At 44.7% G+C, this 20,333-nt stretch overlaps 1 long non-coding RNA gene across 2 annotated transcripts in view; it reads right to left on the bottom strand.

The window, feature by feature from the left end:
* Positions 1–242: 242 nt before the first annotated feature.
* The window catches only part of LOC137533997 (uncharacterized), a 51,050-nt gene continuing 30,959 nt past the window's right edge, over positions 243–20,333 (bottom strand). For both annotated transcript variants that reach the window (XR_011024269.1, XR_011024270.1), the window contains 3 exons: positions 3,708–3,803; positions 1,358–1,518; positions 243–470 (listed from right to left, as the gene is read on the bottom strand). This is a non-coding gene — a long non-coding RNA (uncharacterized lncRNA). The remainder of the gene's footprint in view (positions 471–1,357; positions 1,519–3,707; positions 3,804–20,333) is intronic.

Below are 20,333 nucleotides of genomic sequence, written 5' to 3'. Positions count from 1 at the left end.
TAAATAATGCAACCAGCCTAAATAATGCCAACCAGCCTGAATAATGCAACCAGCCTAAATAATGCAACCAGCCTGAATAATGCAACCAGCCTAAATAATGCCAACCAGCCTAAATAATGCCAACCAGCCTAAATAATGCCAACCAGCCTAAATAATGCAACCAGCCTAAATAATGCCAACCATCCTAAATAATCTTGTGCAATTTAGAGAAATGTAACTGACAGTTGTGATGTAAGCATATAGTAGTTCTGCTTTCCGCTTTTATTTCCCATTTTGTTCTTACATAATGTGCAATAAAGTGGAAACCAGAAGTTGATAGAAGCTGATAAGGTATTTTTGTCCATGGAATGGCCTTTTGCTAATAATAGAAGCAGCTGCATGAACTCCACGTGTTTGTAATGGTGATTTCCCGGTCCTCTTCCTTGGCAGGAGGCCTGGCTTCATCACTGGAGTTTCCAGTTCCCGGAGTGCTACGGAAATTCACAGGGAAGCAGATTATTTCATCACCCGGTAACTGCTAAATCCTAATTATCATCTGACTCATGTTCAAAGTACGGAATGAAGAATGTATGAGAAAAATCGTACAAGAGAAATAAAAATCAGAGGAGAAATAGAAAATAAAGACAACAGCCATCAAATGTACAGGCTTATTACAGGCTTATTAAAACAGAGGATGAGTAAAACAGCCAAGCCAGGGGCATTTTTAACCAAGAATTAGACAGGGGCTCTTTCGATATTCCTCTGACTTCAGACTGAAAGCTTGCACAGAACAGAATAAAAAAAAACATAAAGAAATGTACCCTGTATGTATATAGAGAGTTTTTCCTGACTACTTCCCCCTTATCTGTGAAAGCTGGAAGTTGACACTCCAAATTTTTTTTGCAGGATTGGAATCAGCTGTAACAAAGAAATGTTTTTCTTTGAAGGTTATTATGCTGCTGCTTACCTTTTAGAGCAAAGAGGAAGTTCTGAGATCAGGTCCGCTTTAAGCTTCATTTGCAGTGTGTCTATTTTATGCTTCCATGGAAGAAGACATAGGGTTAACATCCTGTGTTTCCAAACTAGCAGCTCTGCCAAGGCAGTGGAGATTCCTAAATTGACCCAGCTGAAGTGATCAGATTACAGTGGTGATTAGTCACAGATGAGGGAGAATTAGACAGGATAATTTCTCTAAATGCATACAGGGTGCATTTCTCTGTTTTACTTCTGTCCTGTGCAAGAGTTCAGTTCCACTTTAAGGTGCGGCAAAATATTTCATAAACATTTGTACGTTATTTCTATTGTTTATATTAATTCAAAAAATTATTTTCAATAAAAATATTGTTGAAAACAAGATTTAATTTACTTAGTCACTTACTTTTTTAAATGGTCAGTTAAATTGTATACCCACAATGCAATTCTTGGGATTTCAGAAAACAACCTCAGACATGACAAATGCCTTATTACTTGGTGATGTGACACTCCAGCGCTCTCTCTGTTTTCCCCGCTGCCAAAGTCCAGCATTGTTCTCAGCTTCTCCTGTAAGAAGCAATGGCAACGTTCATCATAAAGCACACTATACACTATACTATCTTGATTGTACAACAAGGGATGAATTAAATAGTTGTTGGCAGTTTTGCAAGATTTTCATCAAGCTTCTAATTGGATCAGTTTTGCAAAACTGGCATTATAATTCTCACACTAAGGTCATGTTCACATCTGCATTTTTTTGTGGCGCCGACCATCTGGATCCTGGAAAACGGTAAATTTTTTACAGCCAGTGTGCTGTAAAACACCCGTTTTCCATAGATTCCTATTGTGCTGCAAAACCTTTCGTTTCCATTCCGCTGAGTGAAACGGTCCGGAAAATTGGGTCCTGCTGCATTTCTTAGTCCATTCAGCGGAAAAGACAACGGAACCGTACGGCCGGTTCCGTTGGCAAAAGCTAGTGTGAACCGAGCCTTACTATCAGAAAAATGTTGTCTAAACAAGTGCAGGTACATTTGTGTCATAAAAATATCAGGGTTAATAAAAGCATCGGTTGGCAATGGCAGTTCGCTAGCATTATCACAAAATATTAAGAGCTCTGTGTAATACAATACAGAGGACAAATTGTCATTTCTATTTTTTGACATTTCATAGATGGCAAATGTTACATGGCTAGCTTGACTGCAGATTTTACAAGAATCTCGCTAACTGGAATTGGGGCCAATTTGCTGCGAGGCCAAAAGAATCTACTCAGATGTGGGAACACTTTACAATCAAATTGTAAGATGTTTAAAGAGGAACTGTAACACCAAAACGGCCCCTGGGGGGTACTCACCTCGGGTGGGGGAAGCCTCAGGATCCTAATGAGGCTTCCCACGCCGTCCTGCGTCCCTCGGGGGTCTCGCTGTAGCCCTCCGTGCAGTCCGGGCAGCGGTGACGTCATTATTTACCTTCCTGGCTCCTGCGCAGGCGCTCTGATGCCTCTCGGCGCCGAAGTAGGCGGAAATACCCGATCGCCGTCGGGTCTGCTCTACTGCGCAGGCGCAAGTTTCCGGCGCCTGCGCAGTAGAGCGGACCCGACGGAGATCGGGTATTTCCGTCTATTTCCGTGCCGAAAGTCGCCACAGCGCCCCCGCTGGAGCCAGCAAAGGTAAATATTGAACTGACAGTCGGCACAGTCGCCGGCTGTTCGGAGGGCTGCGGCGAGACCCCCGTGGGACAGAGGACGGCGTGGGAAGCCTCATTAGGATCCGGAGGCTTCCCCCACCCGAGGTGAGTACCCCCCAGGGGAGGTTTTTGTTGTTACAGAGTCTCTTTAACATTAGCACCTGTCCCACCATCACCAGAAGGAAATGGATGGGATGTAGTGGAGCAGTCATGTAATATAAAACTTTGGGTTTGAAATAAGGTATCTTTACTTAAAAAAAAGGAGTTATACTTTAGTTGCTTGTTGTGTAGATGGCTTTAGTTCAGTAATTTCCTGAAACTCTAGATTCAGAGAGGAGGAACGAGAAGAAAGATGAATGAGTCTAACAGCCAAAACTAGAGTTGACATGGCCAACAAGATGTCTTCTCCAATTATGATGTTTTGCTTCTCTTGTTGACAACTCTTGATGGCTTCTGATGTTATAAAGGTTATAAACTCAGCCGTTCCTACACACATTTCTTGGTATCTTTTGCTATATTTCCTGTTTGCGGTATATTGGTTTTCCTAATCCATGCCATATTGGCATTTGAGAGATATAAAGTGAACCGAGCACCATTTTTAGCACCCAGGGCATCTCAATAGCACATGAAAAATGAATGCCAACAATATGTCTCATTATTAAAATAAACTTCTATTTTGCCTTATATTTTACATTCAAAGTAGTTTTATTAGCCTACTTAAGCAGGCATGCGGTCCTCCACCCCCACATTCAAATGATCTTTTTTTCTAGCAGATTCTAACAACTCAAGGTTATTCTGCTGATGACACAGAATTTTTGGACAACTGTGTCACACACAAATAACTATAAGTTAGTCAGCTGGATAGTGTACTGGTTAAAGAGGGATTGTCACCTACAAAATCATATTCCATTTACCCCATGCTCTAATATGCAGCCTACAACCTTACCCTGCATTGCAAGATCTCCAATCTATTCAGAAATGTTTCTGTTGTAATAAATCTTATCTCAGTCAGCCGGGCTCTATTTTTGCCATTGCCAACACAAAGGAAGCTTGTCATCACACCTCCCACCTACCTGTTCCTCACTGATTGGCTGAGGGCAGTTCAGTGAGCTGCTGAAATCCGATCTATGCTGTGTTTACAAAGCAAGCTAGCTGTGACAGAGCAGTTTCTAGGAGAAAAAAAGGTAAGCAAGGAAATTAGATCAGGATTGGTTTCAGTCAGAGGGAATCAAGATAGCAAATGCCAGGAACAAAATTATCTTTATTTCCTATATAGAATTCACTGAAATCAAAATGTGGACAGTATAATGCATCTGTTATGGAAGTAGAACACGTTTTTTCCCCTGGAATAGTATAGCTGACCCTGCTGCTTTAAAGCTGTTGCCTTTGATGTAGGGCTTGAGCCTTCGACCAAGGTATGAGTCCGGTTCAAGACAATACATAAAATAGTAAGGAGTCTTTGGGCAACACTCCCTAATGATCCTGGTCACCTGTGAAGTACTCCCTAAATGGCTGCAGCCCCAAAGTGTTTGGAGTCCACCAATTGAAAAGTACAATATAAATATTATTTGTCGATCACACTCCGGAATGACATACTGTATGCTTAAAGGAATCATCAGTTAAAAAATAAGAGATCAGCTGGCCACGTTGCCCGCGGCTTACTGCGCAGACGCAGTAGTTCTGTGCCTGCGCAGTAAGACGCGGACAACGTGGGCGTGATTGACAGTGGCGCTTGATGCAGGCGCAGTAAGGACAACCTCGAGGTCGGTCTCTACACCATGCAGGGAAACCGGGACAGCGGCGGAGAACAGAGCGGTCAGCATGGGACAGTCGGCTGCAAGGGGCTGGAGAAGGCCCCAGGTGAGTAAAGCTGACGTTTTATTTTTTTGCATGATGATTCCTTTAAAGAGACACTGAAGTGTCAAAAACAAACACTTTTTTATTTAATAAAAGTGTTTAACATAATAGCCCTAACTAAACCGCTGCATTCACGCCACTGTAAACTATCTAAATCCCCCTAACTCCCTCCTCCCTCTCCCCTGCAAAATCCATGACTTTCTTGGTCATGGATTTTGCTGCCCTAAGTGCTTCTGTGTGAGGCAGAGCTATGAGCTGCAGCCCTGCCTCACACGCATCTGTCAGCGCGTAGCTCTGCCTCTCCCCGCCCCTCTCAGTGAAGGAAGACTGAGAGGGGAGGGCAGAGGCGGCGATCCGGGCTGACAGACGCGCTGAGGCAGAGCTGCGGCTCATAGCTCTGCCTCTCACAGAAGCACTGCCCGGATTGCCCGCCAGGAAGTTTGGTGGGATTTAGTTAGATTAGAGCGGTGGGGATGCGGCGGTTTAGGTAGGGCTTTTATGTTAAACACTTTTATTAAATAAAAAAGATGCTTTTTTTGAGACTTCAGAGTCTCTTTAAGGTGGCTAGAAATAATTTTACAATATCCTCACAATGAAGAAGACATCTGACTGGCACCATCAAGTTAATGCTCTTTTATTTCATGAATGCATAACAGCAAATACAGCGAGGTTTCGAAGCTGACACTTCTTTATCAAGCTTAGCTGAATGTCTATGCTAAGCTTGATAAAGACGCGTCAGCTTCAAAACGTCGCTGAATTTGCTGTTATGCATGCATGAAATAAAAGCATTAACTTGATAGTGCCAGTCAGATGTCTTCTTCATTGATCCTGAACTGGAGTGCTGCCAGACCTACCGAGACACATCACAACGTACTCAAGGGAGGTGATCCACCACTTCTTTATAATAATATCCTCACAATGTTATGGATAGAGATGGCCCGAACTTCCGATTTTCGGTTCGCCAACCGCGAACTTCCGCAAAACTTCGGTTCGCGTGAACTTTTGCGAACCGCAATTGACTTCAATGGGGAGGCGAACTTTAAAAATTAGAAACACTTATGCTGGCCACAAAAGTGATGGAAAAGATGTTTCAAGATGTCTAACACCTGGAGGGGGCATGGCGGAGTGGGTTAGACGCCAAAAGTCCCGGGAAAAAATCTGGATTTGACGCAAAGCAACGTTTTAAGGGCAAAAATCACATTGAATGCTAAATTGCAGGCCTAACGTGCTTTAAAACATCTTGCATGTGTATACATCAATCAGGGAGAGTAATTAGAGTACTGCTTTACACTGACACACCAAACTCAATGTGTAACGCACTGCAAACGGCTGTTTGCGTAGTGACGGCCGTGCTGGACTGGTGCGCACCATGGCGAGATTGCTCTTCCTCACTCAGTGATGTCAGGTAATGTCTGACTGCCTTATCAACGTTCAATGATTCTTTCTCTAACATAGTTAAAGCTTACATCTATTTTCTTAAATTACTTTTTCTGCTGGCTGTTCACCGCCTGTAACGAGAATCTGTTATGGAGGGCAAGTCTGCCATTGCGAGTGACCACGGGTAATGGCCAGGGAATCAGGGTTCGATTCTGGTCCGGAGTTGGAGCCTGAGAAACGGCTGCCACAACACATCCAAGGAAGGCAGCAGGCATGGCATGCACGTCCCGAGGTAGTGACCAAAAATAACAATACAGGAGGACTTTCGAGGCCCAGCTGTATATGAGATGAATCAACTTTAAATCCTTTAATGAGAATCTGTTATGGAGAGCAAGTCTGCCATTGTGACCACGGGTAATGGCCGGGGAATCAGGGTTCGAGTCCGGAGTGGAAGCCTGAGACCCATGCTGTATAAGTAATGCACCTGCCCTGACTGTGCTTTGCAGACCAGGCATCTGTGGTTAGATGGACCCTTGACCCAGCGCAAGACGAACCAAAACGAAAGCATTTGCCAAGAATGTGTTATGGAGGGCAAGTCTGCCATTCATTCAACTGTGTGAAACTTTCAATAGTACTTTCTCAGAACCATGGTGACCACGGGTAATGGCCGGGGAATCTTGGTTCTATTTTGGTCCGGAGTGGGAGCCTAAGAAACGGCTACCACTACCACACATCCAAGGAAGGCAGCAGGAAAAGGAGCAGGAACGGCTACCACCACATATCCAAGGAAGGCAGCAGGCATGGCATGAACGTCCCGAGGTAGTGACCAAAAATAACAATACAGGAGGACTTTTGAGGCCCTGCTGTATATGAGATGAATCAACTTTAAATCCTTTAAATCTGTTATGGAGGGCAAGGATGACACCACTTGCCTTTAACGAGAATCTGTTATGGAGTGCAAGTCTGCCATCCATTCAAGTGAAAGGTATGCACTGACTTGACTAATACAATGTGTAGTTACACAGGTGCAATTAACAGGTATGCACGGAGTGGTATATCACACTGCGTGCACTCACGTAGGTAGGTGGGTGCACTGAACACAACAGGTAGGTATATGCAGTGATGAGGTGGATGCACTGAACACAACAGGTAGGTAAATGCAGTGATGAGGTGGGTGCACTGAACACAACAGGTAGGTATATGCAGTGATGAGGTGGATGCACTGAACACAACAGGTAGGTATATGCAGTGATGAGGTGGGTGCACTCAACACAACAGGTAGGTATATGCAGTGTTGAGGAGGGTGCACTCAACACAACAGGTAGGTATATGCAGTGATGAGGTGGGTGCACTCAACACAACAGGTAGGTATATGCAGTGATTAGTATTACAATGTGCACCTGTCAGCTACAGGACAGGCAGAGTGACTCTGCGTGCACTCACGTAGGTAGGTGGGTGCACTGTGAACAACAGGTAGGTAGATATATGCAGTAATGGGTATTACAATGTGCACCTGTCACACACACAGGTAGTCACTGAATGTGCAGCAAATTTTGTATATACATAATAAGGTCATAAGGCCACCATAATCTTACCAATAAAAGTCAATTTATTAATTCCAATTAGACAAAATCCCCTCAATACAAAACCCTCAATACCACAATTTCCCTATTCAATTTAAAAACTAGAGAACAATGCAATGCAATTTAGCCATATCACATGGGGCAATAATCTGCAGATATAAAGATAGCTTATCTCTGGCCAGAGAGTGTCGTTGACATATCATTCATCCGCCCGCGCATGCGTACAACAGCCACACTGCCACACTGTCCCAATGTCCTGGGGGCCCCCCACTTTATCACCTTGGACTGGACTACCATTGGTATCCAATCAGAACCAGTTTTCCGCATAAATACACCAAAATCCGATTCAGAATACAAACTCCGGATAACTTGTGTGTTTTCAGCTTTAAGAATATAAGGTTACACTATGGATGGGTCTCACCCGTTAAGACAGTCCCCGTTGTGATTAGAGTGGCTCCAGGTGGGCGGTGCATTAGCCGACACAGCGGATACCAATTGGTGATACAACACCCTGGCCGCACGAACCCCGGATAGAGGAACTAGCGTGCTGGCGTGGATGCGGAGACACACGCGGCGGGCAGTATGTCAATATCAAAGGTGACGGAATCCGCAACACGCTAGATGTAATCCTGGCTATAACATCAACGCAAGTGAATGTGGAGCCACTCTAATCACAACGGGGACTGTCTTAACGGGTGAGACCCATCCATAGTGTAACCTTATATTCTTAAAGCTGAAAACACACAAGTTATCCGGAGTTTGTATTCTGAATCGGATTTTGGTGTATTTATGCGGAAAACTGGTTCTGATTGGATACCAATGGTAGTCCAGTCCAAGGTGATAAAGTGGGGGGCCCCCAGGACATTGGGACAGTGTGGCTGTTGTATGCATGCGCGGGCGGATGAATGATATGTCAACGACACTCTCTGGCCAGAGATAAGCTATCTTTATATCTGCAGATTATTGCCCCATGTGATATGGCTAAATTGCATTGCATTGTTCTCTAGTTTTTAAATTGAATAGGGAAATTGTGGTATTGAGGGTTTTGTATTGAGGGGATTTTGTCTAATTGGAATTAATAAATTGACTTTTATTGGTAAGATTATGGTGGCCTTATGACCTTATTATGTATATACAAAATTTGCTGTACTAATGTTACGAAGGTTGGCCCCACCCCCTATCTTTGAGGGTATATTGACCAATTACCCAATAGACAATCTTGCTTTCCTTTATTGAAAAAGTCACTGAATGTGCTGGGCCTGGCAGTGGCACAAACACACGGTATGAATTATCAAGGCTGTCTATGCAACACAAGTGTCTGTGGGACACACAGAAAAAAAAAATATTACAAGAACAAGATTAGCTCTCAAAAGAGCTGTTGTAGGGTGCTTTTTTTAGCAATAAGAATCAGCAAGGAGCAAGCTAAGAAGCCTACAAGAGCCTAACTAATCTTTCTATATGAGAGAGTCTGCAGCAGCTTTCCCTTCTCTCACTATTGCAGGCACACGGGTAAGTAAGATGACTGGCGCTACCTGCCTTTTATAAGGGAGGGGGGGGGGTGGCTTCAGGAGGGAGTGTAGCCTGATTGGCTACAATGTGCCTGCTGACTGTGATGTAGAGGGTTAAAGTTGACCCTAATGGTGCACTATGGGGGCGAATCGAACTTCCGGAAAAGTTTGCGGTTCTCCGCGATCGCGAACCCCGGAAGTTCGCCAGGTACCGTTCGGGCCATCTCTAGTAATGGATAGGCAATGGAGAGAGGTGTAGGTAGGTACATAGGTAGGTAGAATATTTAATAGTGTGATGAGGACTGAAAAGCAAGTAATAGGGACAAATGCCACACCATGTCTGCAGAGGTAAAAAAAAAAAAAAACACAAAAGAATTGAAATATAATATTTATAATATTATGTTTTATTATTGTTATTTTTTTCTATTTTATAAATGTCAGAAGACTAGTAGTTCCCTGGTGATTTCCGCTGAGAGGAAATTGATTTTTTGACAGTTGCGACACACTAATGACTAGAACACCTGAAGTGTACTCAACAATAAACGTGATGTGTAATAACATATGTGATGTAATTCAGATGTAATAATGGGTTTTTAGCCACCTTAGCTTCTTTTAGGGCAAGTGAGTGACTGGGTGAGTAATATGCATTTTCAGTTGCAGATTCTTAATTGTTATTACACAAGAATTTCCTCCCTGTTATTGTTAGGCACACTTCGGGTGCTCTTTAATAGTGATGCTCATCCGGATTCCGGATATCAGAACTACCCAGATAATCCAAACTTTTTCCGCTATCCGACCTCGGATTCGGATTCCGGGCCAAATCCGGAATGCGGTATCTGGATTCGCAGCCGTATCCGGATAGGAATTCGGATATCCGTGCAGATATCCGAATCTGGGTAGCATTACCAAGTTGACGTCACTGAGCCAATCAGAGGGCTCCAGGACCTCACTGAGCCAATCAGAGGGTTCCCAGCCCAGGCCCTAGCAACCAATCACAGAGGGGAACCCTGGCCAGCCCCTCCTGTATATAAGGCAGGAGCCATGATAAGAAAAACATCCTTGCTGTGACTACTCACTGAGAGACATCTCTAGTGCTGTTGGCTAAACAAGTGCTGCATTACTGTAGCGTTTTTGCACATAAACACCTGTACTATACCTCTATTTTGTTATTTTTTAGTTAGTTAGCTTGTATTTTGATTTTAGTTAGTGTGACAGTCAGCCTTTGTGCTGCAGCAGCTGCTTGCCTGCTGCTTCCGGCCTGCTATTAGCCTTAGCTACAGTATAGGATTACTGTGTTATTGTGTAGTTAGTACTGCAGTACTAGTAGTTGTTTGTTAGAGTAGTACTGTGTTAGCTTACTACAGATTACTGCAGTGCTGCTGTGCTGAGTGTCAGTGTGACAGATAGCCCAGATAGTGTGTACTGTCTTCTACTCTGCTGTCTGTCACTCCGTGCTGATTGTCATTAAAGTCCAACCCCGATTTTAATAAAGTACAAGTACCCCACATCCATCTGGTGACATCATCACACATATAAGTTGTACTATGTCTGCTGTCACTTGCAGCCGGGGGAGGGGCAGCAAGGCCAAGAGGAGAGAGAGAGCAACATTGCAGCCACCATCAGCAGTTCTGCCGCGTCAGTGCCCATTCCACCACTAGCCACTGGCCATCCAGCTGTTAGGGGTAGTCACGCTACAGAGGTGCAGCAGCGTTTAGCGGCCATTTTCCAGCTGATGGTGGATGAGCAGGCCACCACCAGCTCTACAACTGAGACCTCCACCCCCACCAGTACTCCTATTCACAGGAGCAGCAGCAGCCGCCCAGCAGTTCCTGGGGACTCAGTCATCACGTCGACCCCAGCAGACAGCCTACCCTCACTGAGCAAACTTTTCACTCCAGGCACCGCGATCGAAATCAGGGCTGTTACCCGCAGCAAGTTTGAGGAGGATATTCTGGGCGCATTGGGCAATGTGGAGGAGTCACAGATGCAGGGGTTGTTGGGGGGGAAGGGGGGGTTCTTGCATGTGGCAGCAGAAGAGGAGTTTGGGGGGTCATCATCCCAGCAGCAGTTGTTTGAGGAGGGGGAGTATGATGTTGATGATGAGATGAAGGACCGTGACTACCATCCACAGGAGGGGGATGTCAGCTCTGACCCTGAGGAGGAGGATGCGTCGGTGGGTTTGGCACGGAGGATCACCATTGCAGAAAGTGGCAGGAGCAGCAGTGGCCGTGGAATGCGGGACCCACAGCCTGCTGCTTCATCTTCTGCCACTAGTACCACCAGCCGCACCACTCAACCCTCAACCGCCACAGGGAGAAAAGCAGCAGCATCCTATTCAGGCCGCAGGGGAATCTTCACATCCCCAATCTGGCGGTTTTTCACTCTGCCCTCAGAAGACAGATAGTTTGCCACGTGCAACGTGTGCCATGTGAAGCTGAGCAGAGGTTGTAACCCCTCCAACTATGGCACCTCCAGCTTCATCTCCCATCTGTCCAAAAAACATTTTGTTGAGCATGAGGAGTTCGAGAGGCTGAAGCAAGCTGGCGCTGGCAGTGGTCAGACTCAGAGCACCAGAACCCCCTCTGCCACTCCTGCCGACACTGAGGCCTGTTCAGGCAGCCAGTCCTCAGTGGCCTCCTCTGCTCCCTCCACCGCTTCCCGTGCAAGGAAAAAACGCCGCCAGACCCTGTTGGGCGAGTCTTTCCCTGTTATTGGCAAGAAGGGGACATAAAGTGGCTGGGAATCACTATGCCAGCCTTACCACCCTTTACCATCAAAACCTCCGTCCTTGTTCCTCCTGATTGTTAACTATTACTAACTAAGCCTGGTTCCCAATTTTTTTACAGCCGTGGTACGCTACGTGCCACAGACACCGTACAATCTCCGGCATGCTCCTGGCACACATTACACCTGCTGCAGCTGCATTTCCCAGCTCCTGCTGCCTGTGCTGCTCCCACCGCCAGGGTGCCACAGGCCACTGCTGCTGATACCACCTATATTTAATCCAAAACACAATTGCTGTGTAATTTTTTGGAGGTGTCTGGGCTGAAAAGTGCGATGTCCCAGTTGTGTGGTTGGACTTTGGACACAATGGGGGCTGCACGGCCGCTGTCTGGAACCTAGTCCTGATGTTAATGTACAGTCCAGTCATTTTTTTTTTTTTTTTTTTGTGTTTTAACTCCCCATATAATCAATTAGTGTTTCTCTTCAAAAAAACATGATGCCTTATGCATCATTTACTTTAAAAAACGTTTTAGAAGCAATTTAAAGGCCACTTCCGGTTTTCTATCCAGATATCCGAATGAATTCGTATTTACCCAGATAATGGGTTTGGATATCCGATTCTATGCGGATACCGGAGTGTTCGGATTCGGATATCCGATCCGGATTTCTAGCTATCCGGATCCGGATCAATGCGGATTTTAAAAAGGGGTATCTGAGCACCCCTGCTCTTTAACACACCCAGGCTATTAGTAATATCAAATAAGCTATTCTAAAGCTAAAACAGTGAAATGTTTGCTATATAGTTAGACCAAAAGGGTTCTACTCAGCAGCTAACTTTATAAAGATAAATAAGTACATCTGCAATATACCTGATTTAACTTAACCCTGAAATGGATGCAGATCTCTCTCTTCCTCTTTCTCATATAAGAGGCTTGTGGTATGAGCTATTATGATTGGCTGCTGGGGCACAGTGTGTTGTGGGAAATAGTTATTGGCCGAGCAGTGAGTGTTTCCCACCCAACAGCCCCCCCCCCGGACTATATTTTCATTATATTTTCATTATATTTATAAAGTGTAAGCAAAGTAAACTATTAAGATTGGTTGGTGTACCCATTCATGATACAATCTTGATTGTATTTACAATTTGTACAGAAAAGTTATCGATTTCAGATTTCATGCTGGAAAACTGAGTACATTTGTGCCACCACTCTATAGGTTGATTCGAGGTGGAGACACTTCAGACTAGCTATTTCTAAAGGGGCAAAACTGGAACGATTAAAGAGACTCTGAAGTGAGAATAAATCTCGCTTCAGAGCTCATAAATAGCAGGGGCACGTGTGCCCCTGCTAAAACGCCGCTATCCCGCGGCTAAACGGGGGTCCCTTCACCCCCAACCCACCCCCCGCAAAAGTGTGTCGTAAAAAGGTCGCAGAATTTCCCTTCCTGGAGGCAGGGCTAACGGCTGCAGCCCTGCCTCCAGTCGCGTCTGTCAGCGGCGCATCGCCGCCTCTCCCCCGCCCCTCTCAGTGAAGGAAGACTGAGAGGGGCGGGGAAGAGGCGGAGATACGCGCTGACAGACGCGCGTGGGGCAGGGCTGCGGCGGTTAGCCCTGCCCCAACCAGGAAGTGCTCCCCGGGTGTATCGAGGGGGATTTGGGGGTGAAGGGACCCCCGTTAAGCCGCGCTATAGCGGCGTTTTAGCAGGGGCACACGTGCCCCTGCTATTTATGAGGTCTGAAGCGAGATTTATTCTCGCTTCAGACTCTCTTTAAATAGTTAGTTTTAATATAAAACTATACACAAAAAATATACATTCAATCTGCCAAATAAAGATATCTGGCAGCCGAACAGATTGGTTGGATAGAAATACAGACTATTAGGAAACCTGCCATTCCCGGTCTTACCTGCGGGTGGCATAGCTTACATTAAGTACTGTTGGACTTTTGCTCACTAGCAGGTGGCTCTCTTCATTCAGTTACAGAAAACTGCTACTTTTTGTTCTACCTGTAGATGGCACATTGGACTTGGAGCATCGTGTACTTCTATTACTTACCACCAGATGTCCTCAGCGGGACTTTCCTCTGCAATTATGCAGTCAGCTGCAGAGAGCCTATTTGAAGACTCCACCCTGCTACAGACTTTGCCAGAGCTTCAGTTAGGATTAGGCCTCTGCTTGCTGCTAGCTGCCTGAACTCCTGGACCCATTGCCTGTTCCCTATTTCCCTGGTCTGACCTCTTGCCTGTTTACTTACCTGTCTTTGGATTCCGATTCTGTAATGCATTGCTCTCCTGGTTTATGATATTGTGCTTTGCCTCGACTTGCTCTTGATTACGATTTGGTACTGCATTCTTAGATCTGTATATTGTGTATATATTCCTGTCCCTTCTAGTTAGTCTTGTATGGTGTGTGCATGTTCATACTGACCACATTTCACTGTTGTATATATTTATTGCACTTTTCAATAAACATTATTGCCAATATCTACTGTCTCATCTCTTGTATGTGCTGCACAGAGTGGTCACCAGCTCTGCTATCAGTGAGGTTTATAACACAGAGAAGAGAGAATAATGAAAAATGTCTGAAAGTTCAAAACAGGCCCGTTTCTAGAGGTGGGCCAGGAATTCCCACACATCAAACATAAGTATCAAAATGGAAAGTGTTATGGAGAACGTTTCTTACTCAACAACTGTGAAAGTTATTTGCATGAAAAGCGGTCAGTGTGTGTGTCAGACCGACCCTAATAACTTCTATAAAGATGGGTTGGCTAGAAGATTCCTAAAGGCTAGAAAACCCATGAAATATGAAGAAAATATGAATTTTCAGCATTACTGTTGGTCTGCTGACACTTGTGAAAGCAGGTGTGTCTCCTTTGACTGGCGGAGCTGTAAGGTTTGAAAATTGTCAGGCTGCTGGAAAGCTCCTTTTATGAGTTTTGTCAACAACTAATTTATGGCCACTGGGCAGGGGGCTTGGAAGCCTAGGAAGGCCTTTTGCTGAGAGCTTTATAAGAGCTGAGCTAATTAACTCTGCATGTATGTGTGCCATGTAGAAAATTCATTTTACCAGCCCTACTGCTGACATGACACTACATATAAGATATTATACAGCCTGCTCTGTCACAAGTGTGTTGCAGGATGCAGAGTGGTAAATGGGAAGTACAGTAACTTCTTCCTGCCATCAAACCAACAGGTTGGCAGGTTTACCGTTGTGTACATGTGATACTGGTGATGACAAAGACTTGCTGTAATCCCGAAATCCTGAGCTCACAAAGCAATGGTTTGCAGAGAAACGATTGGCACAGCCCGATGTAGCTCTATACCTGAGTTGGGAGAGCAGCAACCATGAACTTGATGTGCCAATAAACAAGAGGATTACAGTGTAAGTATGACCCTCTGTGCTGTTCTTTGATACACTGCAGTGTGCACTATTGTGTCTTGACTACCCTCTAGACGCCAAGAGTGAGAGCCGGCACTCTGTTGGCGAGGAGAGGATATGGGCGGTGGAAAGCATAGGACAGCAGGAAGAGGGTACTGTACTTCCCATTTACCACTCTGCATCCTGCAACACACTAGTGACAGTGCTATGCTGGGAACGAACATCTTTATAGCAGTGGCTGGCAGTGATGCTCTCCAGATGAAATCTGAATTAGTTTCACTCGTATTTCATCCAGGTGATTAAAGCACCAGAGCGAGTGTGCAAGGGGGGGGGGGGGGGGTGTTAATCTTATCCAGCAGACGTCTTCTGTAACCCGTCCCACGCTGCATTCCAAGCCACATCACGTGACTACTACACTTCTTCCTTCAACCCGGAAGGAGGAAGTATTTGTAGTCATGTGACCGCGGATGGGATGGGTTAAAGAAGACACCTGCTGGGTAAGTTTAACCCCCCCCCCCCCCCCCCGCACAGGTGCTTTAATTACCTGGATGAAATCCGAATGAAACTCATTTGGATTTCATCCAGAGAACATCACTGGTGGCTGGTCAGTGTACTGGTTAAGGGCTCTGCTTCTGACACAGGAGTCCTGGGTTTGAATCTTGACTCATCCTGTTCTGTAAGCCAGCACCTATTCAGTGAGGAGACCTTGGGCAAGACTCCCTAAGGATCAACACCATGGGCCTGATTCACAAAGCGGTGATAACTCAGTTATCACGCCTAAAAGACTTTAGGCATGATAAGCTTTGCACCGCTGAGTTAGCACCGATTTGTGCTCTTTATCGCGCGCGCAAAACTTTGCCCATAGGGTTTAATGGGCGCACCGCGTGCGCTGCACCGTGCGCCGCGCGCGCAAAAGTTTGCGCTAGTTTCTTCTTATCATGCCTAAACTGAGTTTAGGCGTGATAAAGGGCTTTTCACTGGCGTGCAAACACTTTGCACCGCTTTGTGAATCAAGCCCCATGGGCTCGATTCACAAAGCGGTGATAACTCAGTTATCACGCCTAAAAGACTTTAGGCATGATAAGCTGTGCACCGCTGAGTTAGCACCGATTTGTGCTGATTATCGTGCGCAAAGCAAATGCGCATGCACGCGCGCAAAGTCCCATAGGGCTTAATGGGCGCGCGCCCGCACAATTGCGCGTGGTAAATTCGCGCGAGTTTCTTCTTATCATGCCTAAACTGAGTTTAGGCGTGATAAAGGGCTTTTCACTGGCGTGCAAACACTTTGCACCGCTTTGTGAATCAGGCCCCATAAGTGCTTTTGTGTGCGCTTGCGTTTGATTAGTGCTTGCTGAGCGCTTTTTAAAAAATCTCTTCCATTCACTTTAATTAAAATTGCGGTAAAAATCGCATCAAAATCACAGCGATCGCATACACAAAAAGACGTGATCGTGGCAATTTTTACCGCGATTTTAATGAATGTGAATGGGAGCGATTTTTTTAGAAAGCGCTCAGCAAGCACTAATCAAACGCAAGTGCTCACAAAAGCGCTTATAGTGTGGATCCAGCCTAACATTGCTAATGCCTATACAGTGCGCCCTAGTGGCTGCAGCTCTGGCGCTTTGAGTCCACCAGGAGAAAAGCATGATATAAATGTTCTATGTATATTTGCATTGAAAAGTGTTAATCTTTAACTATTTCCTTACTCTGATTAAGTTTTCTGACACTGAAACTGTCCTTGGTAGGTTTTGGGGCTTCATATCAATAGAGTGCTTGGGGCCCAATGTAAAACTTGCTCTGGGGCCCCAGCCCCTCACTTACCCCACTGCTATGGACTCTGTAAAGTGCTGCGGAACATGTCAGTGCTGTATAATCACATAATAATAATATCTCCATTGAAGATATGTTGGCAATAAAGTTTTATGTTACTGGTTGCTTTTAGCTTCAGTACCAGGAAAACTGCAACTTTGCTCATAAGAATGGGGATGTCTTCTTATCTGAAATATAACTGTCTTCCATATGGATGACTAATGGCCTACTCTGGAATTACCATCCCCTTTACTTCAGAAATTCTTTGTAATTTATAATTTTTTGCTAATATCTGCTCGCTGACAGGAGGATATTTTATCTCTAACTTGCAAGGTTAAAGTGACGTTCTGCCCTGATCGCTTTCTTTAGAAATGTTTTGCTAGGCAATTGGCACAGGGAACGTGGGAGCGGCGTTACTCCTAGTGTGTGGAAGTGATGGCCGTATATCTGTCTAGACATGAGCGCAGTTATCTGCCAATAACAGAAGAGTGAATTTCCAGGAATCAGACTGACGTAGAATAAATGATGTGGAGTATGGTCCGGAGTTAGTCATGGTGTACCCCAATAGGACTACATTTTAACAAAGGTGCCTACAGCGTAAAGAACCTGAAAATTACCATTCTAAGGCGAGATTTTAAATCCGGGGGAAGAAAGGTGGACACTAGAGTACATAGTTACATAGTTACATAGTTACATAGTTATTTTGGTTGAAAAAAGACATACGTCCATCGAGTTCAACCAGTATAAAGTACAACACCAGCCTGCTCCCTCACATATCCCTGTTGATCCAGAGGAAGGCGAAAAAACCCTTACAAGGCATGGTCCAATTAGCCCCTAAAGGGAAAAATTCCTTCCCGACTCCAGATGGCAATCAGATAAAATCCCTGGATCAACATCATTAGGCATTACCTAGTAATTGTAGCCATGGATGTCTTTCAACGCAAGGAAAGCATCTAAGCCCCCTTTAAATGCAGGTATAGAGTTTGCCATAACGACTTCCTGTGGCAATGCATTCCACATCTTAATCACTCTTACTGTAAAGAACCCTTTCCTAAATAAATGGCTAAAACATTTTTCCTCCATGCGCAGATCATGTCCTCTAGTCCTTTGAGAAGGCCTAGGGACAAAAAGCTCATCCGCCAAGGTATTATATTGCCCTCTGATGTATTTATACATGTTAATTAGATCCCCTCTAAGGCGTCTTTTCTCTAGACTAAATAAACCCAGTTTATCTAACCTTTCTCGATAAGTGAGACCTTCCATCCCACGCATCAATTTTGTTGCTCGTCTCTGCACCTGCTCTAAAACTGCAATATCTTTTTTGTAATGTGGTGCCCAGAACTGAATTCCATATTCCAGATGTGGCCTTACTAGAGAGTTAAACAGGGGCAATATTATGCTAGCATCTCGAGTTTTTATTTCCCTTTTAATGCATCCCAAAATTTTGTTAGCTTTAGCTGCAGCTGCTTGGCATTGAGTACGATTATTTAACTTGTTGTCAATGAGTACTCCTAAGTCCTTCTCCAAGTTTGATGTCCCCAACTGTATCCCATTTATTTTGTATGGTGCTAGACCATTAGTACGTCCAAAATGCATGACCTTACATTTGTCAACATTGAATTTCATCTGCCATGTATGTGCCCATATAGCCATCCTATCCAGATCCTGTTGCAATATGACACTATCTTCCTGAGAGTTAATGATTCTGCACAATTTTGTATCATCTGCAAAAATAGCAACATTGCTCACTACTGCATCTACTAGGTCATTAATAAATAAATTGAAGAGCACTGGACCCAGAACAGACCCCTGTGGGACCCCACTGCTAAGAGTCTCCCATTTTGAGTACGATCCATTGACCACAACTCTTTGTTTTCTGTCCATTAGCCAGTTCCCTATCCATGAACACAGACTCTTCCCCAGTCCTTGCATCCTCAACTTTTGCACCAGACTTTTGTGGGGAACAGTGTCGAAGGCCTTTGCAAAGTCCAAGTATATCACATCTACAGCATTCCCAATATCCATATTAGCATTCACTACCTCATAAAAGCTGAGCATGTTAGTCAAACAGGACCTGTCTTTAGTAAACCCATGTTGATGCTGAGAAATAAGATTATTTTCTACTATGAAGTCATGTATAGTATCTCTTAGTAACCCCTCAAATAGTTTGCATACAACTGATGTTAAACTTACAGGTCTATAATTTCCTGGATCAGATTTTTTGCCCTTCTTAAATAATGGGAAAACGTGGGCTGTACGCCAATCCACTGGGACTCTGCCAGTTGCAAGAGAGTCACAAAAGATAAGATAAAGGGGTTTATCTATAACTGAACTTAATTCCCTTAGGACCCGAGGATGCATGCCATCCGGGCCAGGTGCCTTGTCTATTTTTAATTTATGAAATTACATGTTCATGAAAATGTGTCACACTCTAAACAAAAGCTTAAACAGAAGACCTGGGTTCAGATGGGACACAGAGTAATGTTTCTTGGTCTACAGGGGGGCAGATGGGACACAGAGTAATGCTTCTTGGTCCATCACACTCAGTAATATGTTGCCAAACTTTAAGCTCTTTTAATACAAAAACATTTCCAAAAATATACTTCGTGTTCAACAAGGACCAGCAACTTGCAATAGGCGTCAAAGACGGGGGCGGTGAAAAATGGCGCCAGGCACCGGCGTTAAAAAAAGGCGCCCCATAGAGAACTGCTATCGCTCGCTATTTATCGTTTTTGTGTGTTAAAAAATGGCGCCGACTTCAAAAACGATATTTATCGTTTATGTTTATATGTTCAGTGCTCCCGAACAATATTTTTCTTTTAGGTTTATAATATTTTTAACCCAACTATGTTCGTCGTGTTAATGTTTTTTGTTACCTCTTCATCCCAACTATATATACAGTTTTTAAAGAGACTCTGAAGCGAGAATAAATCTCGCTTCAGAGCTCATAGTTATCAGGGGCATGTGTCAGCGCGTATCAGCGCGTATCTCCGCCTCTCCCCCGCCCTTCTCAGTCTTCCTTCACTGAGAGGGGCGGGGGAGAGGCAGTGATGCGCCGCTGATAGACGCGACTAGAGGCAGGGCTGCAGCCGTTAGCCCTGCCTCAATCAGCCGGCGCTGTACAGAGGGGATTTGGGGGGTAAGGGACCCCGTTTAGCCGCGGGATAGCGGCGTTTTAGCAGGGGCACACATGCCCCAGCTAACTATGAGCTCTGAAGCGAGAAAATAATTTGTTTTTAAAAATATCGTTTTAAAAGTAGAAAAAAAACCCTCTAACACGAAAATGATAAATTTTTTTAAAACGAAAAATATCGTTTTTAAAAGCATTATCGTCTGCGATCTGGCGCCATTAGTTCGCCTGCGCCATTTTTCACTGGACGCTCAAACACACCTAAAGTCCATCAAATGCCTGCTTGCCTACTTGTATAAAAAGTCAGTGAGAGAATAGAGTCCAAGATCCACACTT

Source organism: Hyperolius riggenbachi, chromosome 10 (assembly GCF_040937935.1).
Source record: "Hyperolius riggenbachi isolate aHypRig1 chromosome 10, aHypRig1.pri, whole genome shotgun sequence".
Taxonomy (NCBI): domain Eukaryota; kingdom Metazoa; phylum Chordata; class Amphibia; order Anura; family Hyperoliidae; genus Hyperolius; species Hyperolius riggenbachi.
The sequence above is the reverse complement of the archived record's forward strand: the minus strand, read 5'-3'. Positions and strand labels throughout refer to the sequence as shown.